Source organism: Pinus tabuliformis, chromosome 4_1 (genome assembly GCF_031772625.1).
Source record: "Pinus tabuliformis cultivar Carrire ecotype Pingquan chromosome 4_1, CPIR1, whole genome shotgun sequence".
Lineage (NCBI taxonomy): Eukaryota > Viridiplantae > Streptophyta > Pinopsida > Pinales > Pinaceae > Pinus > Pinus tabuliformis.
Window position 1 is genome coordinate 17823711 of NC_142303.1, and position 13402 is coordinate 17837112.

Consider the following 13402-nt stretch of genomic DNA (forward strand, 5'->3'; position numbering starts at 1 on the left):
GGCCTTGATCTCCTTCCCCCCCCGTGGGACCATGAATTGGGACCAAGGCACTCTTGCTGCAACCAAAGCACTGTTTTTGCTTTCCAATGCAATTGCTAGTGAGAGATTTCGAGTTGGAGAAGTTAATATCAGTTGTATTTACATGCTTAGATCTATTCTTATTCAATTTCCATGGCTTTCTTGTATAATTTCCTGTCCATAAAGTTCTGTTCAGCACTTTTCTGGTTTTTAGGTCAGAATTAGGTTAAAATAGGAAAAACTCTGTTTTTTTAGTTATTGCTTGGGACAGTTTTGAAAAGTAAGTGTGTAGCTCACTTGTAGACCCCTCCAGCTTATCATTCTTCCATCACCCAACCTGATCTAATCCATCTCTCAAGATTTCCTCCACTCATTTTCCATACTTTCCCAAACTGCCCTGATTTCTACGTTCATGTGCAAAATTGCTTCCTTGACCTTTGAACAAATCCAACCATCTCTTTTATGTTTGAACTTCATTGACAGAGTCCTAGACCCTCCAACACCTTCATCCAACCTTAATTTCCTTTTTTCCACCATTTTTCCTCCTCCAAACCTTCAAAAATCACTTTTGTCCTCCTCCTGTAGAACTTCTTGTAGAATCTCCTGTAGATCCCTTGCAGCCTTCCTGTAGAAGTTCATGTGAGTGATTTTTCGAAGTCTGATCACAATGGAAATATCCAGAAGGGTATTAGGGACCCCTTAGGCCCTTTCCAAACCTTCCCAACCTCCTACAATAGCCAACTCCATCTTTGTTTGCTGCCAAACCTCTGGAGAGTCACAAATAGTTAAAACACAAGCATAATAATTCTACATAGAATTGCTCAAAAGTACAAAAAGATGATTTTTCCACATTTTCTTTCAAAATTAGCTTGAATACCTGCATTTTACCTTTTCACTAGTCAATGGCATCCATTTCAATAGTTTCCTTTCTTTTTCTTGCAAAAGTAGGATTAGTGGGCAAAATTAGGGTTTGCTAGCGTTTTTGTTTCCTTTCAGTTTTCATCTTCTTTATGCAAATAGAATAGCCTCCTTTGATTTAGCTTTCTTCCATCACAGCTAACAGCTTCTTCTAAGAACTCATAGAAGTTGGCTTCAGCTCCTAGCAAACTTGTGCCAGCTGATCAAGTGACAGCCTGCAGTAAGAGCTAGTACTTGTGCATACAACACCATTGCTTACAAGTTTTTTATGAACTACCAGGTTGATAAGAGTAAAGTAGGGAGTCCCAGTAGTTGCAGCATCATTGCTGCAATACTGGAGCTCACCAGTTTTCTTATATGGTTTCAGCCTCAAAAATACCTGATCCCCTTGTTGAAATTGGCGTTCTGACGATGTTGATCTACTTGTTACTTCATGCAATTTTGAGCTTGATGAAGATTCTCTCTAAGGTGGGCCAACATGGTTGTGCGGTTCTGTAGGAGTTGATCCACTGCTTGTACCTTCGAGCATCCCTTGATATAAGAAGTAGGGGAAGGAGGGAGTTGACCATAAACTACTTCATGTGGAGTCATTTTGGTGGTGGCATGATAGTTGGTGTTATACCACCATTCAGCTAGAGGTAAGAACTATACCCAAAGATGTTTCTTTTCTGAAGTGAAACACCTAAGGTAGGTTTCTAGACATTTCTTGACTGCTTCAATTTGACCATCAGTTTGTGGATGATAGGAAGTATTGAGTTGTAGTTGGGTACCTTATAGCCTGAAGAGTTCCTACCAAAAGTCATAGGTGAAGACCGAGTCACGATCAGACACAATGGAAGCGGGCATGCCATGCAATTTGAAGATCTGATCCATGAAAGATTGAGCGACCAAAGTCAGTGTAAAAGGGTGGGGTAGGGTGTAAAAATCATCATACTTAGAGTCTATCCACAACCACCATGATGACTAACTTGTTTCCTGACTTTGGAAGACCCGTAATGAAATCCATAGAAACCTCCATCCAGATTGAGGCCGGGATGGGAAATGGCTGTAATGGGCCTAGGGATTTGATTGTTTCTTTTTTGTGGCACTAATAGACATTGCATTCAGCTACAAAAGTAATAATTTCCTTTTTCATGCCTGTCCAAAAAAAATGATCTTCAAGTGTGAGCATACATCTTCTGAAAGCCTAAATGTCCTACAGTGAGAGATGAGCGCAACTCCACCAAAATGCGGCTTTTGAGGGTGGATGTTGGTGATATTACGACTCTATCCTTGTAGCGAAGAATCTCATCCTGCCACAAGTAGCCCTCTGTAGAATTTGGATCTGATTGCAATTGATTAAAGAGTTTGGAGAGCCAAGGATGTGAAAACCATTCCTTGCGAGCCTTTTCAATCCATTTTGGAATGGGAAGGGAAATTGTGAGCAAGGTACTTTCCTCCTCAAATTGGAAAGATAATGCATATGCTACAATATTCTCGTGCTTTTTCTTGTAAATGATCTCATAATCATATCCCAACATTTTGGCGAGCCATTTATTTTTTGTGGTGAGGATAGGTGTTGCTCCAAAAAATATTTAAGGCTTTGATGGTCTGTGCGGATTTGGAAACGTCGCCCCAATAAGTATGGTCACCAGGTATCTACTGCATGTAAGATGGCCACAATCTCCTTCTCATAGGTAGATTGTCCCAGATTCTTCCCACTTAGTTGTTGGCTTGTGAAGGCCAAGGGTCGACCTTCCTACATTAAGACCGCCCCAATACGCGTACCCGAAGCATCACATTCAATCACAAAAGATTTGGTGAAGTCGAGTAGTGCTAAGACTGGAGTGGAACACATGGCATGTTTGATAGCTATAAAGGCCTGTTTTGCTTCATCATTCTAGAGGAATGAATTTTTCTTGAGGAGTTGAGTGAGGGGCCTAGCAATGCGACCATTATTGTAGATAAATTTGCGATAGTAGCCTGTGAGACCCAAAAACCCTCTTAGGCTCTTCAAGGTCTTAGGTTGAGGCCAATCCTACATTGCCTGGATCTTTCTGGGGTCCACCCCCTCACCTTCACGCCCCACAGTGTGGCCCAAATACTCAACTTCTTCCATGACAAAAGAACACTTGGACATCTTGACAAATAATTTATGCTTGCAGAGCAGTTGCAGGAGCAGATCTACATGCTAAAGATGTGCAGCCTAGGTGTGATTGTAGATGAGGATTTCATCAAAGGAAAGAAGGACAAATTTTCTGAGATATGGTTTGAGCAGGTGGTTCATAAGGCTATGAAAAGTGGATGGGGCATTACAAAGATCGAATGGCATGACCAAGAACTCATAATGGTCTTCATGAGTTCAAAAATCAGTCTTTGGAATGTCTACTTCTTTCATGCAAATTTGGTGGTAGCCAGAGCGAAGGTCGAGCTTAGTAAAGAATTGAACCCGATTTAGTTCATCGAACAAATCATCAACAACTGGGATGGGAAATTTATCTTTTACTGTCAACTTATTAAGGGCCCTGAAGTTTGGACACATATGCCATTCCCCATCTTTCTTGAGCACCATGACCACCGGCAATGAATAAGGACTAATGCTGGGCCGAATGACGCCGGCTTCCAAGAGTTCCTTGATTATTTTTTCTATTTCATTCTTTTGGGTGAATGAATATCTATATGGGCGCACATTTGGTGGTTGGGTCCCTGGGACCAAAGTAATGCTATGATCATGTTCCCCTCTCTGGGGTGGAAGCTCATGAGGCTTGTCAAAGACTGGCAAATAGTTGTTTAAGATTTGTTGCACCTTAGGATGAATAGGAAGAGAATTGGGTTCGAAGGCCTAGATGGCATTAAATTTATCTATAACTCCACAGTGGCCTTTTCTTAACAATTTTTCCATCCGATGTGAGTTGATGATAGAGGGAGCTCCTGCCTAGAGTCCGCGGAGGGTATATGTGTGGTTGTTCTGCTTAAAGCTCATATATAACTCCGAGAAGTCCATTGTGATTGGGCCAAGTGTGCGAAGCCATTCAGCACCAAGGACAATGTCGCACCCTTCCATGTGTATGGCAAACATGTGGGTCTTTAATTGATAATCCCCCATTTGAAGTTTGACATTTTCACAGCGGCCTTCACATTTCATTTTTCCCCCATCAGCAATTTGGACATAGAAGTTGGAAACTGCTCGGACAAAACAATGCACTGCTTCTGCGACTCCTTGATGGGTAAAATTGTGTACTTCCACTATCAATCAAGAATACTAATGGGAGATGCTTAATAAAACCTATAATTTTGAGAGTTTGAGGCAAGGAAATCCTTTCCAAAGAATACAGCGAGATAACTGGTTCTTCAGGTACATTTTCCTATTGGTTGTCCTCTTCTTCCTCCTCTGGTTGCTCAAGTGGTGGGGCTTCCTCCAATGAACTATGATCAGTAGCATCAATTTCAAATAATTTGGGCTCCTTGCATTTATGCCCGGGGGAGTATTTATCATCACAGTAGTAACATAATCCTTGCTTTCTTGTTTTCGCCATTTCTGCTAGTGACACCTTTTGAACCTTGAGTGTTTGGGTAGTGCTTTGAGCCTATGGGAGGTGACCCTTGGCGATGAAATTTGGGTGATTGGACTGGGCCGCTAACACACGTTTGACTTCACGAGCTATCCTGCAAGCATGCAACCATGAGCTAGGGTGGTGCAGTCAAACGTGGGCTTGTATGGCTTCTTTGAGACCACTAAAAAAACATTCCACGTAGAACTCATTGTGTAGACCTCCAGTGCGGAAAGCTAAGGCTTCAAAGGCTGCAATATATTCATTCACTATTCTTGTCTGTTGGAGCTTAGTGAGATGAACCAAAAAGTCAGATTCATGGTCAAAGCGATTAGTAAGAGATTTTTTGAATGTCTCCCATGTCAAGGGCCTTCCATAGCAACATTGATGCCATTGCCACCATTGCCATCTTTCATTGTCCAAGTACATGATACCCACACTAAGCTGAGTCGCATTATCCAGGATGTAATTTAGTGTGAAATATTGCTCCATTTGTGCTATCCATGCGGTCGAGTGAAATCCATCAAATTTATACATGTCTAGCTTGGGTGGTCGCATATGGGATTGTTGGTGGGTGCCAAAGAGGTGAAGATACTGGCTAGACTCACCCTCACTATTTTCATTGCCAATATATGCCTCCTCGCGTGCCTCTACCTTGCCCTTAGAGAGTGTTGCATTTAAGTTCTGTAGTTGCGACACGACCTCTTTCAAGGCTAATTCAAGGTTGTCCATCTTCTCATTCGCCATATCTTGAGATCTAGTTTGTACCATGCATTGAGCCAATGTACTTGAAATTTGGGACCACCTAAATTTTTTGGCACTAACAATTAAATGGTACCACCTTACTCAACTCATTGTCCTGATTCTTATGGGCTAAGTCACCAATAAGCACCCCGGGGGGGGTCTCAAGCCTCATTTTTTTTTTTACTCCGAACGGAGTTTTACTCCTTGCTTAGGAATACTGTAGTAGCCGAATCCCAGAAATATCAATGCTGCCAAAATTCCTATGAAAATCATGCCTAGGTATAGGAACCCACACAACTACTTAGATCTGGATGGTGGATCTATGGATCTGAGAGATCTAAATGGCTGATCTGGGAGATCTGAATGGTAGAAGTAATTGTTGCTGCAAATCTGATGGATCTGAGAGATCTGAATGGCTGATCTGAGAGATCTGAACGACGGAACTGAATGCTACTATGGATCTGATGGATCTAAGAGATCTAAATGGCTGATCTGAGAGATCTAAATGGCGGAATCGATTGCTGCTACGAATCTGATGGATCTGAGAGATCTGATCTGGAAACGATTATGCATGATCCAGAGATAGATCAAGGAACTATGGTCTCCAAGAGTGTCAGGTGCTACAGATCGAAATATACATAAGGGTCTAACAATAGTACTTCACCCAATTTTTCAGGGCACTAACCAAGGAGGATCAACCGTACCCTTAGCCGTACAACCCGACTAACCTATCGTACGCGCGAGTAATCTCTCCGAGTGCTGTTCTCGGTGTACTATAGCAACAAGATGGGTGATGGTTTATCTATGGCGAGGTTTCAAGGGAGCAAGGGGGCTTCCGATATACCTAGAGGGTACCTGGAAGACAGTCCGTGCGCAGTTCTATCTAATGCACTACTACTCGAAGGGGTACCCACAGGGGTTGAAAGGGAGTTCAACAAGCGCGACCACCTCTTGTATTTCCTGTGTGCATGCCTCCCCAAATTCGCAGGTTTATGCGCTCAATGACAGATCCTGTGGTTTAAAGACGTCGGAACACGTCTCTAGCCAAATAACAATTTGCTAAAAATTGGAGATCCCACCGGCCCTGGAAAGCACTCTGATACCACTTGTTATGCTCTTAACCTACAAGACGATACCATAATACCAAATATGCGAAGAAATATACCCAAAACATAGAAGAATGAGAAATAACAGCAAGTATTTTATTATTCAGAAAGCAATGTTCACTTCCTTCTTTGAGGGGGCAACCTCCAATAGAGTAGAGCTCAATACAAAATAAGACATGATGCCCCTCGAGGGGAGTCTCTATCCTTTATATAGGATTCATACATGCAATACCATGGGGCAATACCATGGTTCTTATTAATACCATCTATCTAATACCATGGCCCATTTGCAACTAACTATGGTCCCTTCATTAAATGTGGGTTAACCACTTACAATTATTAATATGGGCTTTATTGACTCTTTACTTAACTATAACTATGACTCGATCCTATTACATAAATAAGGGGGTTAGGGTGGGACCCTAACAACAGTAAAGTTGTAAAAGGGTTACAGGAGCTCATTAACAGATGCGCTGGGACTGCGCTAGGACAATCGCGTGTAGTCAGGAAGATCAGAAAGAATAAGACAAGAACGGGAAGAGAAATGCGGTGAACTGCGTAGATTGCAGAATATAGAATGGACCAAGTAATTCTAGATTGATGATCGGATGTGAAAGTTTTGTCAAAGCAGAAATGGGAGAGAATGGGGAGACCTACGCTGCAATGGTATCCTATTCAGCTGCTAATGGCAAACTAATAGAAGATAATACCCATGGGGGGATTGCAGGGAATCACTATGGACATTGAGGGAGAGAGCACGCTAGTAGACTTTGAAGTGATAGATATTTTTTATGACAACAATACCTACCCTACACTCTTAGGAATTGATTGGGCCACTGACAAGAATGGGGTGATTAATCTGAAGAAGCAGAAGAGGATCTTAGAGAAGAAGTCACTATGTGTAGTTATACCCTTAGACCCTATTGAAGGATCGTGCTATATAGGGCCGATGCATGACTATGAAAGTGATGATGATTTGGACTGCATCTATAAGATAACAACACGAAACCAGGACTGGGTAAATCCCATTGCAGATGGGTGGCTTGCATGGGAGCGCGAAATCTCCTGTTCTTCGGATTTGGATGAGGAAACAGAGCGATGGTAGAATCAGTTCCATGAGGTGACTACACTGAATTGTAATATGATGACAAGGTCACTCCGCTGCGTATCGATAGAAGTAAGAGACCTACCTACTTATCATGGCATAAGTGAGGTATACAGCTTCTTGAATAAAGTTCAAAGGGAGGTGCCAGAAAAGAAATGTGTCCAGGCCTTGGATTGGGTACCACACGCTACACCCGCGAAGTGGTCGGGTACGTACAAAGGGAGCTTTGATGACTGGCGTGAATGTAGAAGGATGATGCAAACAAGATTTGGGAAGCCTAGGGTGTGATTGACAACCAAACACAATGAATGAAATGATCTATGTGTGAGTCTGGCCAGGTGGATGTAGGTATGTGGAAAACAATCTGCGGAGATGCACATGAACTTCACGCTAAAAGGTATGGTCAATAAGTATGTGTTGGGGGGACAAATGTGCAAATGGATCTTAATGTTGGAAAGACAATTGCATAGAAGGTTATCCACGTGGAAGCATTTAATATGGTGTGCAACACGTTGAAGAAGGTATGTAATGCACAACCAAGTGATAGGGACCTGTGTGTACCCGCGGTACTATGGGCTTATAGGACGACATGCAAGAAACTGACAAGACATACACCTTTTCAGCTTGTCTATGGAGCAGAAACCATAATGCCTATGGAGTATATCATGCCTAGTCTGTGCATAGTGGTGCTGACAGGTATGATGGATCGTGGCACCATGGAGGAGAGGCTCGAAGAAGAATGGTTTTTGGATGGATTCCACCAGCAGGTGGAAAAGCAACGTGAAAAGGCTTAACACGATCGAAATATTAAGTTGTGGACCTTCAAGGCAAATGATTTGGTGTTGCTATATGATAGTAAGTTTGATTAATTCCCAGGGAAGCTCAGAATTCATTGGTTGGGACCGTATGTTATGAAGGAGATCACAAATGATGGTGCAGTGTAGTTAGTAAAGTTAAATGGAGAACTCTTCCCAGGAAAGGTCAATGGCATTCATTTGAAGTTATGCACAGGTGGCCTGGCCATCTGGCTAGCCACAAGAAGCATAGTCTTAGTGCTCCAGGCAGCTGAAAGGAGGTGCAAGACTATAAACTACTATGCCTAGGAGCTGTGCGATGACAAGACTACGTGTAGTAGTAAAGTGTCACAGGGTCTGCGACAACACGAGGGTAGCTGCGCTGCCATGCGAGTTGGTTGGGAAGTGACCATTAAAGTCACTATTAATGATGTGATGCTTGGTTTGAGACCAAATTGAGCGGGTGGTGGGTATTTAAGGTGAACTTTATGAGCTAGATTTGGGAAAATCTACCGCCAAGGGGGAATTAATGGACCGAAAGAGGTGGGAACAGTCGAATTAAAATTCAAAAGGCACTATAAATTAAAAGTGGTTGTCCAGCTAACAACACTTGCCATTTTGAGAACTGAGTTGTTGCACTCCCAATTGTATATGGACCTTTCGAACTTTGAGGCTTTGAGAGCACACTCAATGTCTGAAACATTGCCGAAGGAAACGTAGGACCTTCTAACAAGAATGATGGTAGTACCTGAGGAAGGTGTGGATACTAGAGAAATGACAGCTGAGGAGGTCGCGTAGGCCATAATGGTAGGAGAAACCCCAGAAAGTGTTTGGATAGTCACAGAAATCCCTAAATCAGCTCACACACCGAGACCCAAGAAAGACAAGCAGCCTATGGTACCGGTGCACGTGCCCCCTAGGAATCTGTTAAGAATGAGGCTCACCATGGAAGAAAAGGGGAAGGCGATCAATTTGGAAGCTGATGAGGAGGAGGATGACTTTGAAGAAATCCTAGTAGAGGAGGAAGACGACGTAGAGATGGAGGTGGAAACCTAGGGTGCAGACCCTCTAACCAGGTTGCCCATGTATGTTCCTCCGTGAAAGGGGAAAGCAAGGGTGCCCAAAGACATAGACGAGAGAAAAAAACTCTCTGCAGACCCCACTGCTCCCCGACGACATCATTTTTGATGGAGCACAGTAGGGGCGAGTGACGGTATTAAAATTTGAAGACTGGGATCTCAAGGACCACGAGAATTTCCCACATTTGGCAACCGCGCAGCTCATGTGCTAGAAGAAAAGTACACAATCGAGAGTTATAGAATTGGAGCCGTGCTAGTGGTTGCGAGGTGTAGAGAAAGCAGGATTGTTAAACTTGCTCTGGGTGCCGCATTACCATCGCACACCAGTGACTATTTTCATGATTAGTTAGTTTCTCTGCCTGGTGCATGATGGGTGTTTATGGCTGGAGGAGCCCATCCCCATCATAGATCATCTAATTCATAGAATTACCTAGCTCCCTTGTGAAGGGGAGGATCGAGCGGACATATCCGAGGATAAAAGTGATGATTTGGCCATTGCGGAGGCCATGAAGAAGAAATTCAAGATGGAGAAGAAAAAGAGAGGGTACGTGATCTCGAGTATTAAAAATGTTGCGATAAAAGTCACGACGTAGATGTTGGTTGGGAAAGTTATGGGGAAGTTCCATGCGGATGAAGTGCCACGCCAGTGGTTGCACTTGCCGCGTAATGCACAGAAGGGGTCTAGTTTAACTGGGTAGATTACTTGTATAGAGAGTTCCTGGAAAACTGCCGTGAGGCGCAGGAGAAGGGGAAGACTTTCCACTATGCATGGCCTCTACTATCCATAGTGCTGGTGGCTTGGGAATTGTCTGAGGACAGCTAGTTCCCAATGATTGCAAGATCTTCCAGAGGTAGAAAAGTACACTTCACTGTGGGAAACCAAAGATGCGCAGAGGCTCCAAGACAACAATATATTCTGGGTGTTCATGGAGATGAACATCAGAATGGGGATTAAGCACAAGTCGTGGTTATCGCCCACTGTCTACAACAGTTTGCAAAGATTCATGGAGTTCAAGGCAAACTTTCATCACATGTACATTAAGGCGAGGAAGGACCCTGTGAAGGCATGGAAGGAGCTACCTTATCTAGCGACAGGCGATGTCATATTCGTCGTGCTTGAGTCATGGCCGCCGGAGTGGAGCACTCTAGCCAGCTCCATGGTGGAAGAAGATAAGTCCGATGCATAGAGGAAGAAGGAGGAGGAAAAACTACAGATGGCATAGCTAGTAGTAAAATGAAGGAACGAAGCAGCAACAGCCAAGGCATAGGAGGCGTGAGATGCTGCAAAGGTAGTAGAATAGAAACAGAAGACAACTGAGAAGGAGTGTGAGGGAGAAAAGTCGCCTTCGTCAGAATAGGAGATAGAAACAGATTTTGGTGGCGCAGACCCACAGACAGTGAACACACAGCTAAAGTGATAGCACCTGAGAGAGCAGGTGGGGCCATGGAAGAATTCAAAGGCATCAAAGACTTATTTCGACCTGATCACCCTCACTAAGGGGGATCTCCATGACATTGGGGAGACGGTGTGCGATGTCACCGTGGAGGCCATCCAGAAGTTCGTAGAGGAAAACTAGATGGTGTTGGGGGCCCTTCGGGCACAAATACAGGAGTTGTAGGTGTGTAATCCATAGGCTGTTACTCTGTCAACCAGCCTCGTGGTAGGTACAGCTACGACTGAGGGAATGTTGTGTACCCACATGACCAACACTATAGTGCTGCTAGAAGGAGCACTAGTTACAAAAAATGAGGTTGACATGCCTATGGTCAGTGCGCCACAGGGAGTTGGAATAAATATGAATGCACTCCCTTGGGAGATGCTCTATGTTTTGCATGACAGAGTGACTACAGAACTATGAGGCAGGGAGGGTCACGTGCCCCAGGTCATGAGTGAGAAATGCATCAACATCGAATAGTTTAGCCTACAACATGACAAGGTAGTGATGAATAACTAACATATTGTGCAGGTGGTCAATGAAGCCTACCAAATGGTCCCGTAGCTGGCCATCCAAGCAGAGGAACCAGAAGAGGCATGCATTCGGAAACTAGCAGCAGGGGTCTGTGAGGAGAAGGAAGATATGGCCAAGGTTTAGCTGGAGCCGAACCTTCATATAGCCGAGCTACAATTGAAGGTGCAGCCTTCAACGCTGCTGGAGGATAAGGAACAACGCGGCAGCATGATCACTATAGCGATAGCTGAGGTCAACAGGGTAGTGAAAGACTACACCAAGATATTTGAAGAGTCTTTTGGGGTTCTCACCACTCTGTAGGAGGACCCAAACATACAACACTTAGAAACAGAGGCACGCAAGCTGTAGCAGAAATGTGATGAGATAAAAGGGACTGCACAGATGATTTTCCTTACACAAAGGCTCACACGGATGCAGCAGGAAAAAGCACTCAAGGAGCAGGTGAATGATGCTCGACACAAGGAAGCCATTTTGAGGGCACATGTACAACCATGGATTAATGATGTGTTCATCATTACAACCTTTTATTGAAGCAAATCTCGCACAGATGTAGGTCACACAAGAACAGGTTCAGGGAACCCGTTTAGCTACATTGGTTTCTCAACAGTGTGTCTAGGAAGTACAGTAGGTAGTTGCTCAGTGCACTGCCGACCTTGCAGTAGTGCAAGCAGAGTTGGGAGGTCTACGCGCAAAGATCTCCACACTGATAGAGTGACTCGAGGGTGAGTCACGATGTTTGTGTTGGGGGCCTATTGGGCAAGGGATCCCCCAAGGGAAGTTTCGGGGCTAAAAACCTGAATTTTGGTCATAAATTGTATGTTTGATGTAAAGACTCCACATTTTGTGGGCACGGAGTACGTAGCTTGTAAATGAGTCATAAGGTTGTCCACCCTTAATTTTGTAATGTAATTTTAGGTATAGAGATCTACCCATGGTCCGTAGACCATGGGATTGTGTAAATAGAGCAAGGCTCTAAGTAGTTAAGACATCAAAAAAATCAATGGAATGATCATAGAATAGAAGCATAGTAGAAGATCTAATGGTAAAGTCGAGTCTTTGGGTCATAGGGTAGGAGAAGGGTTTGTAGCTAGGTGTACAGAGGCCTAGTAGTCCACAGCTAAGTGTAGAAACCCCTACAGCTGAGTACGCAGGGCGAGTCGAGTCTATACCTATTGAAGAATTAATAAAGAGAAGTTTTACATCAATTATGTGTATTTATTTCCTATTTTTTGTATCGAATATATTGGGTATAAATTGCATTTCTATTTTCTATACGGCGCGGAAACATATATAACTATGTAGGTTAAGTGAATGTGAATTAAAGAATCTATTTACGCGAAGTTGAATAACATCTATAAGAGGATAAGTAAGATATGCTGTGTAACTTGGGGAAATAGCGAAGATCAGTGCCATAGCAGCGCGAAATCACCTCAGCCCCTGGTTAGGAATGCACGAAGGAAAATTACAGTAGATCACGAAGGTATCACAGGTCAGAATAGAGTGCAAAGTGACCTACGTGAAGGCAGGCACAGTTGGACTAAATTGACCCCTTAGACATATCGAGGGTGCAGAAACTTGGTTCCAACATCCCCCAATACCGCTTCAGTTGATACGTCGGTCTGGACTCCGTAGGCTAATTTCAAAAGGGCCAGTAATGTAGGGATTTGTTTGGCTAATTCACTCTGAACCTGGGTCAGACCCCATCAAGCCAACACTGGGTCTAGGTAACCTTGGCCTGAGCTCTACCTCACCAACACAGCAATTTGCAATTCTGAGAGGGAAGGCTCTTCCTTCCTCTCAGAAAATGCACAGTTATGGCCAATGACTGTGCCCTAGTCTTTCCTTGCAAAATTTTGAGAGGAATTGGCTTCTAGCCCAAAAAATTGCACAATGCAGTCCCTGGGCCTCCAGCTATCGCCAACTAAAATTGCTCATTATGCAATCCCGTCACCAAGAAGGCCAATATGGATTATGCATTGCACAATTCCAATAGCCAACCAGCCTGTAGACAGTCCAGACTTCATTTTGTTTAGTTCCAATATCTAGTTTCCTGGATTCCCAGTGAAAATTACATAATCCTTGCAAGTCAATCCCCAAGTATGTAGCATGTCATCCCCTCAAGCTTTCTTTGGTTTTAG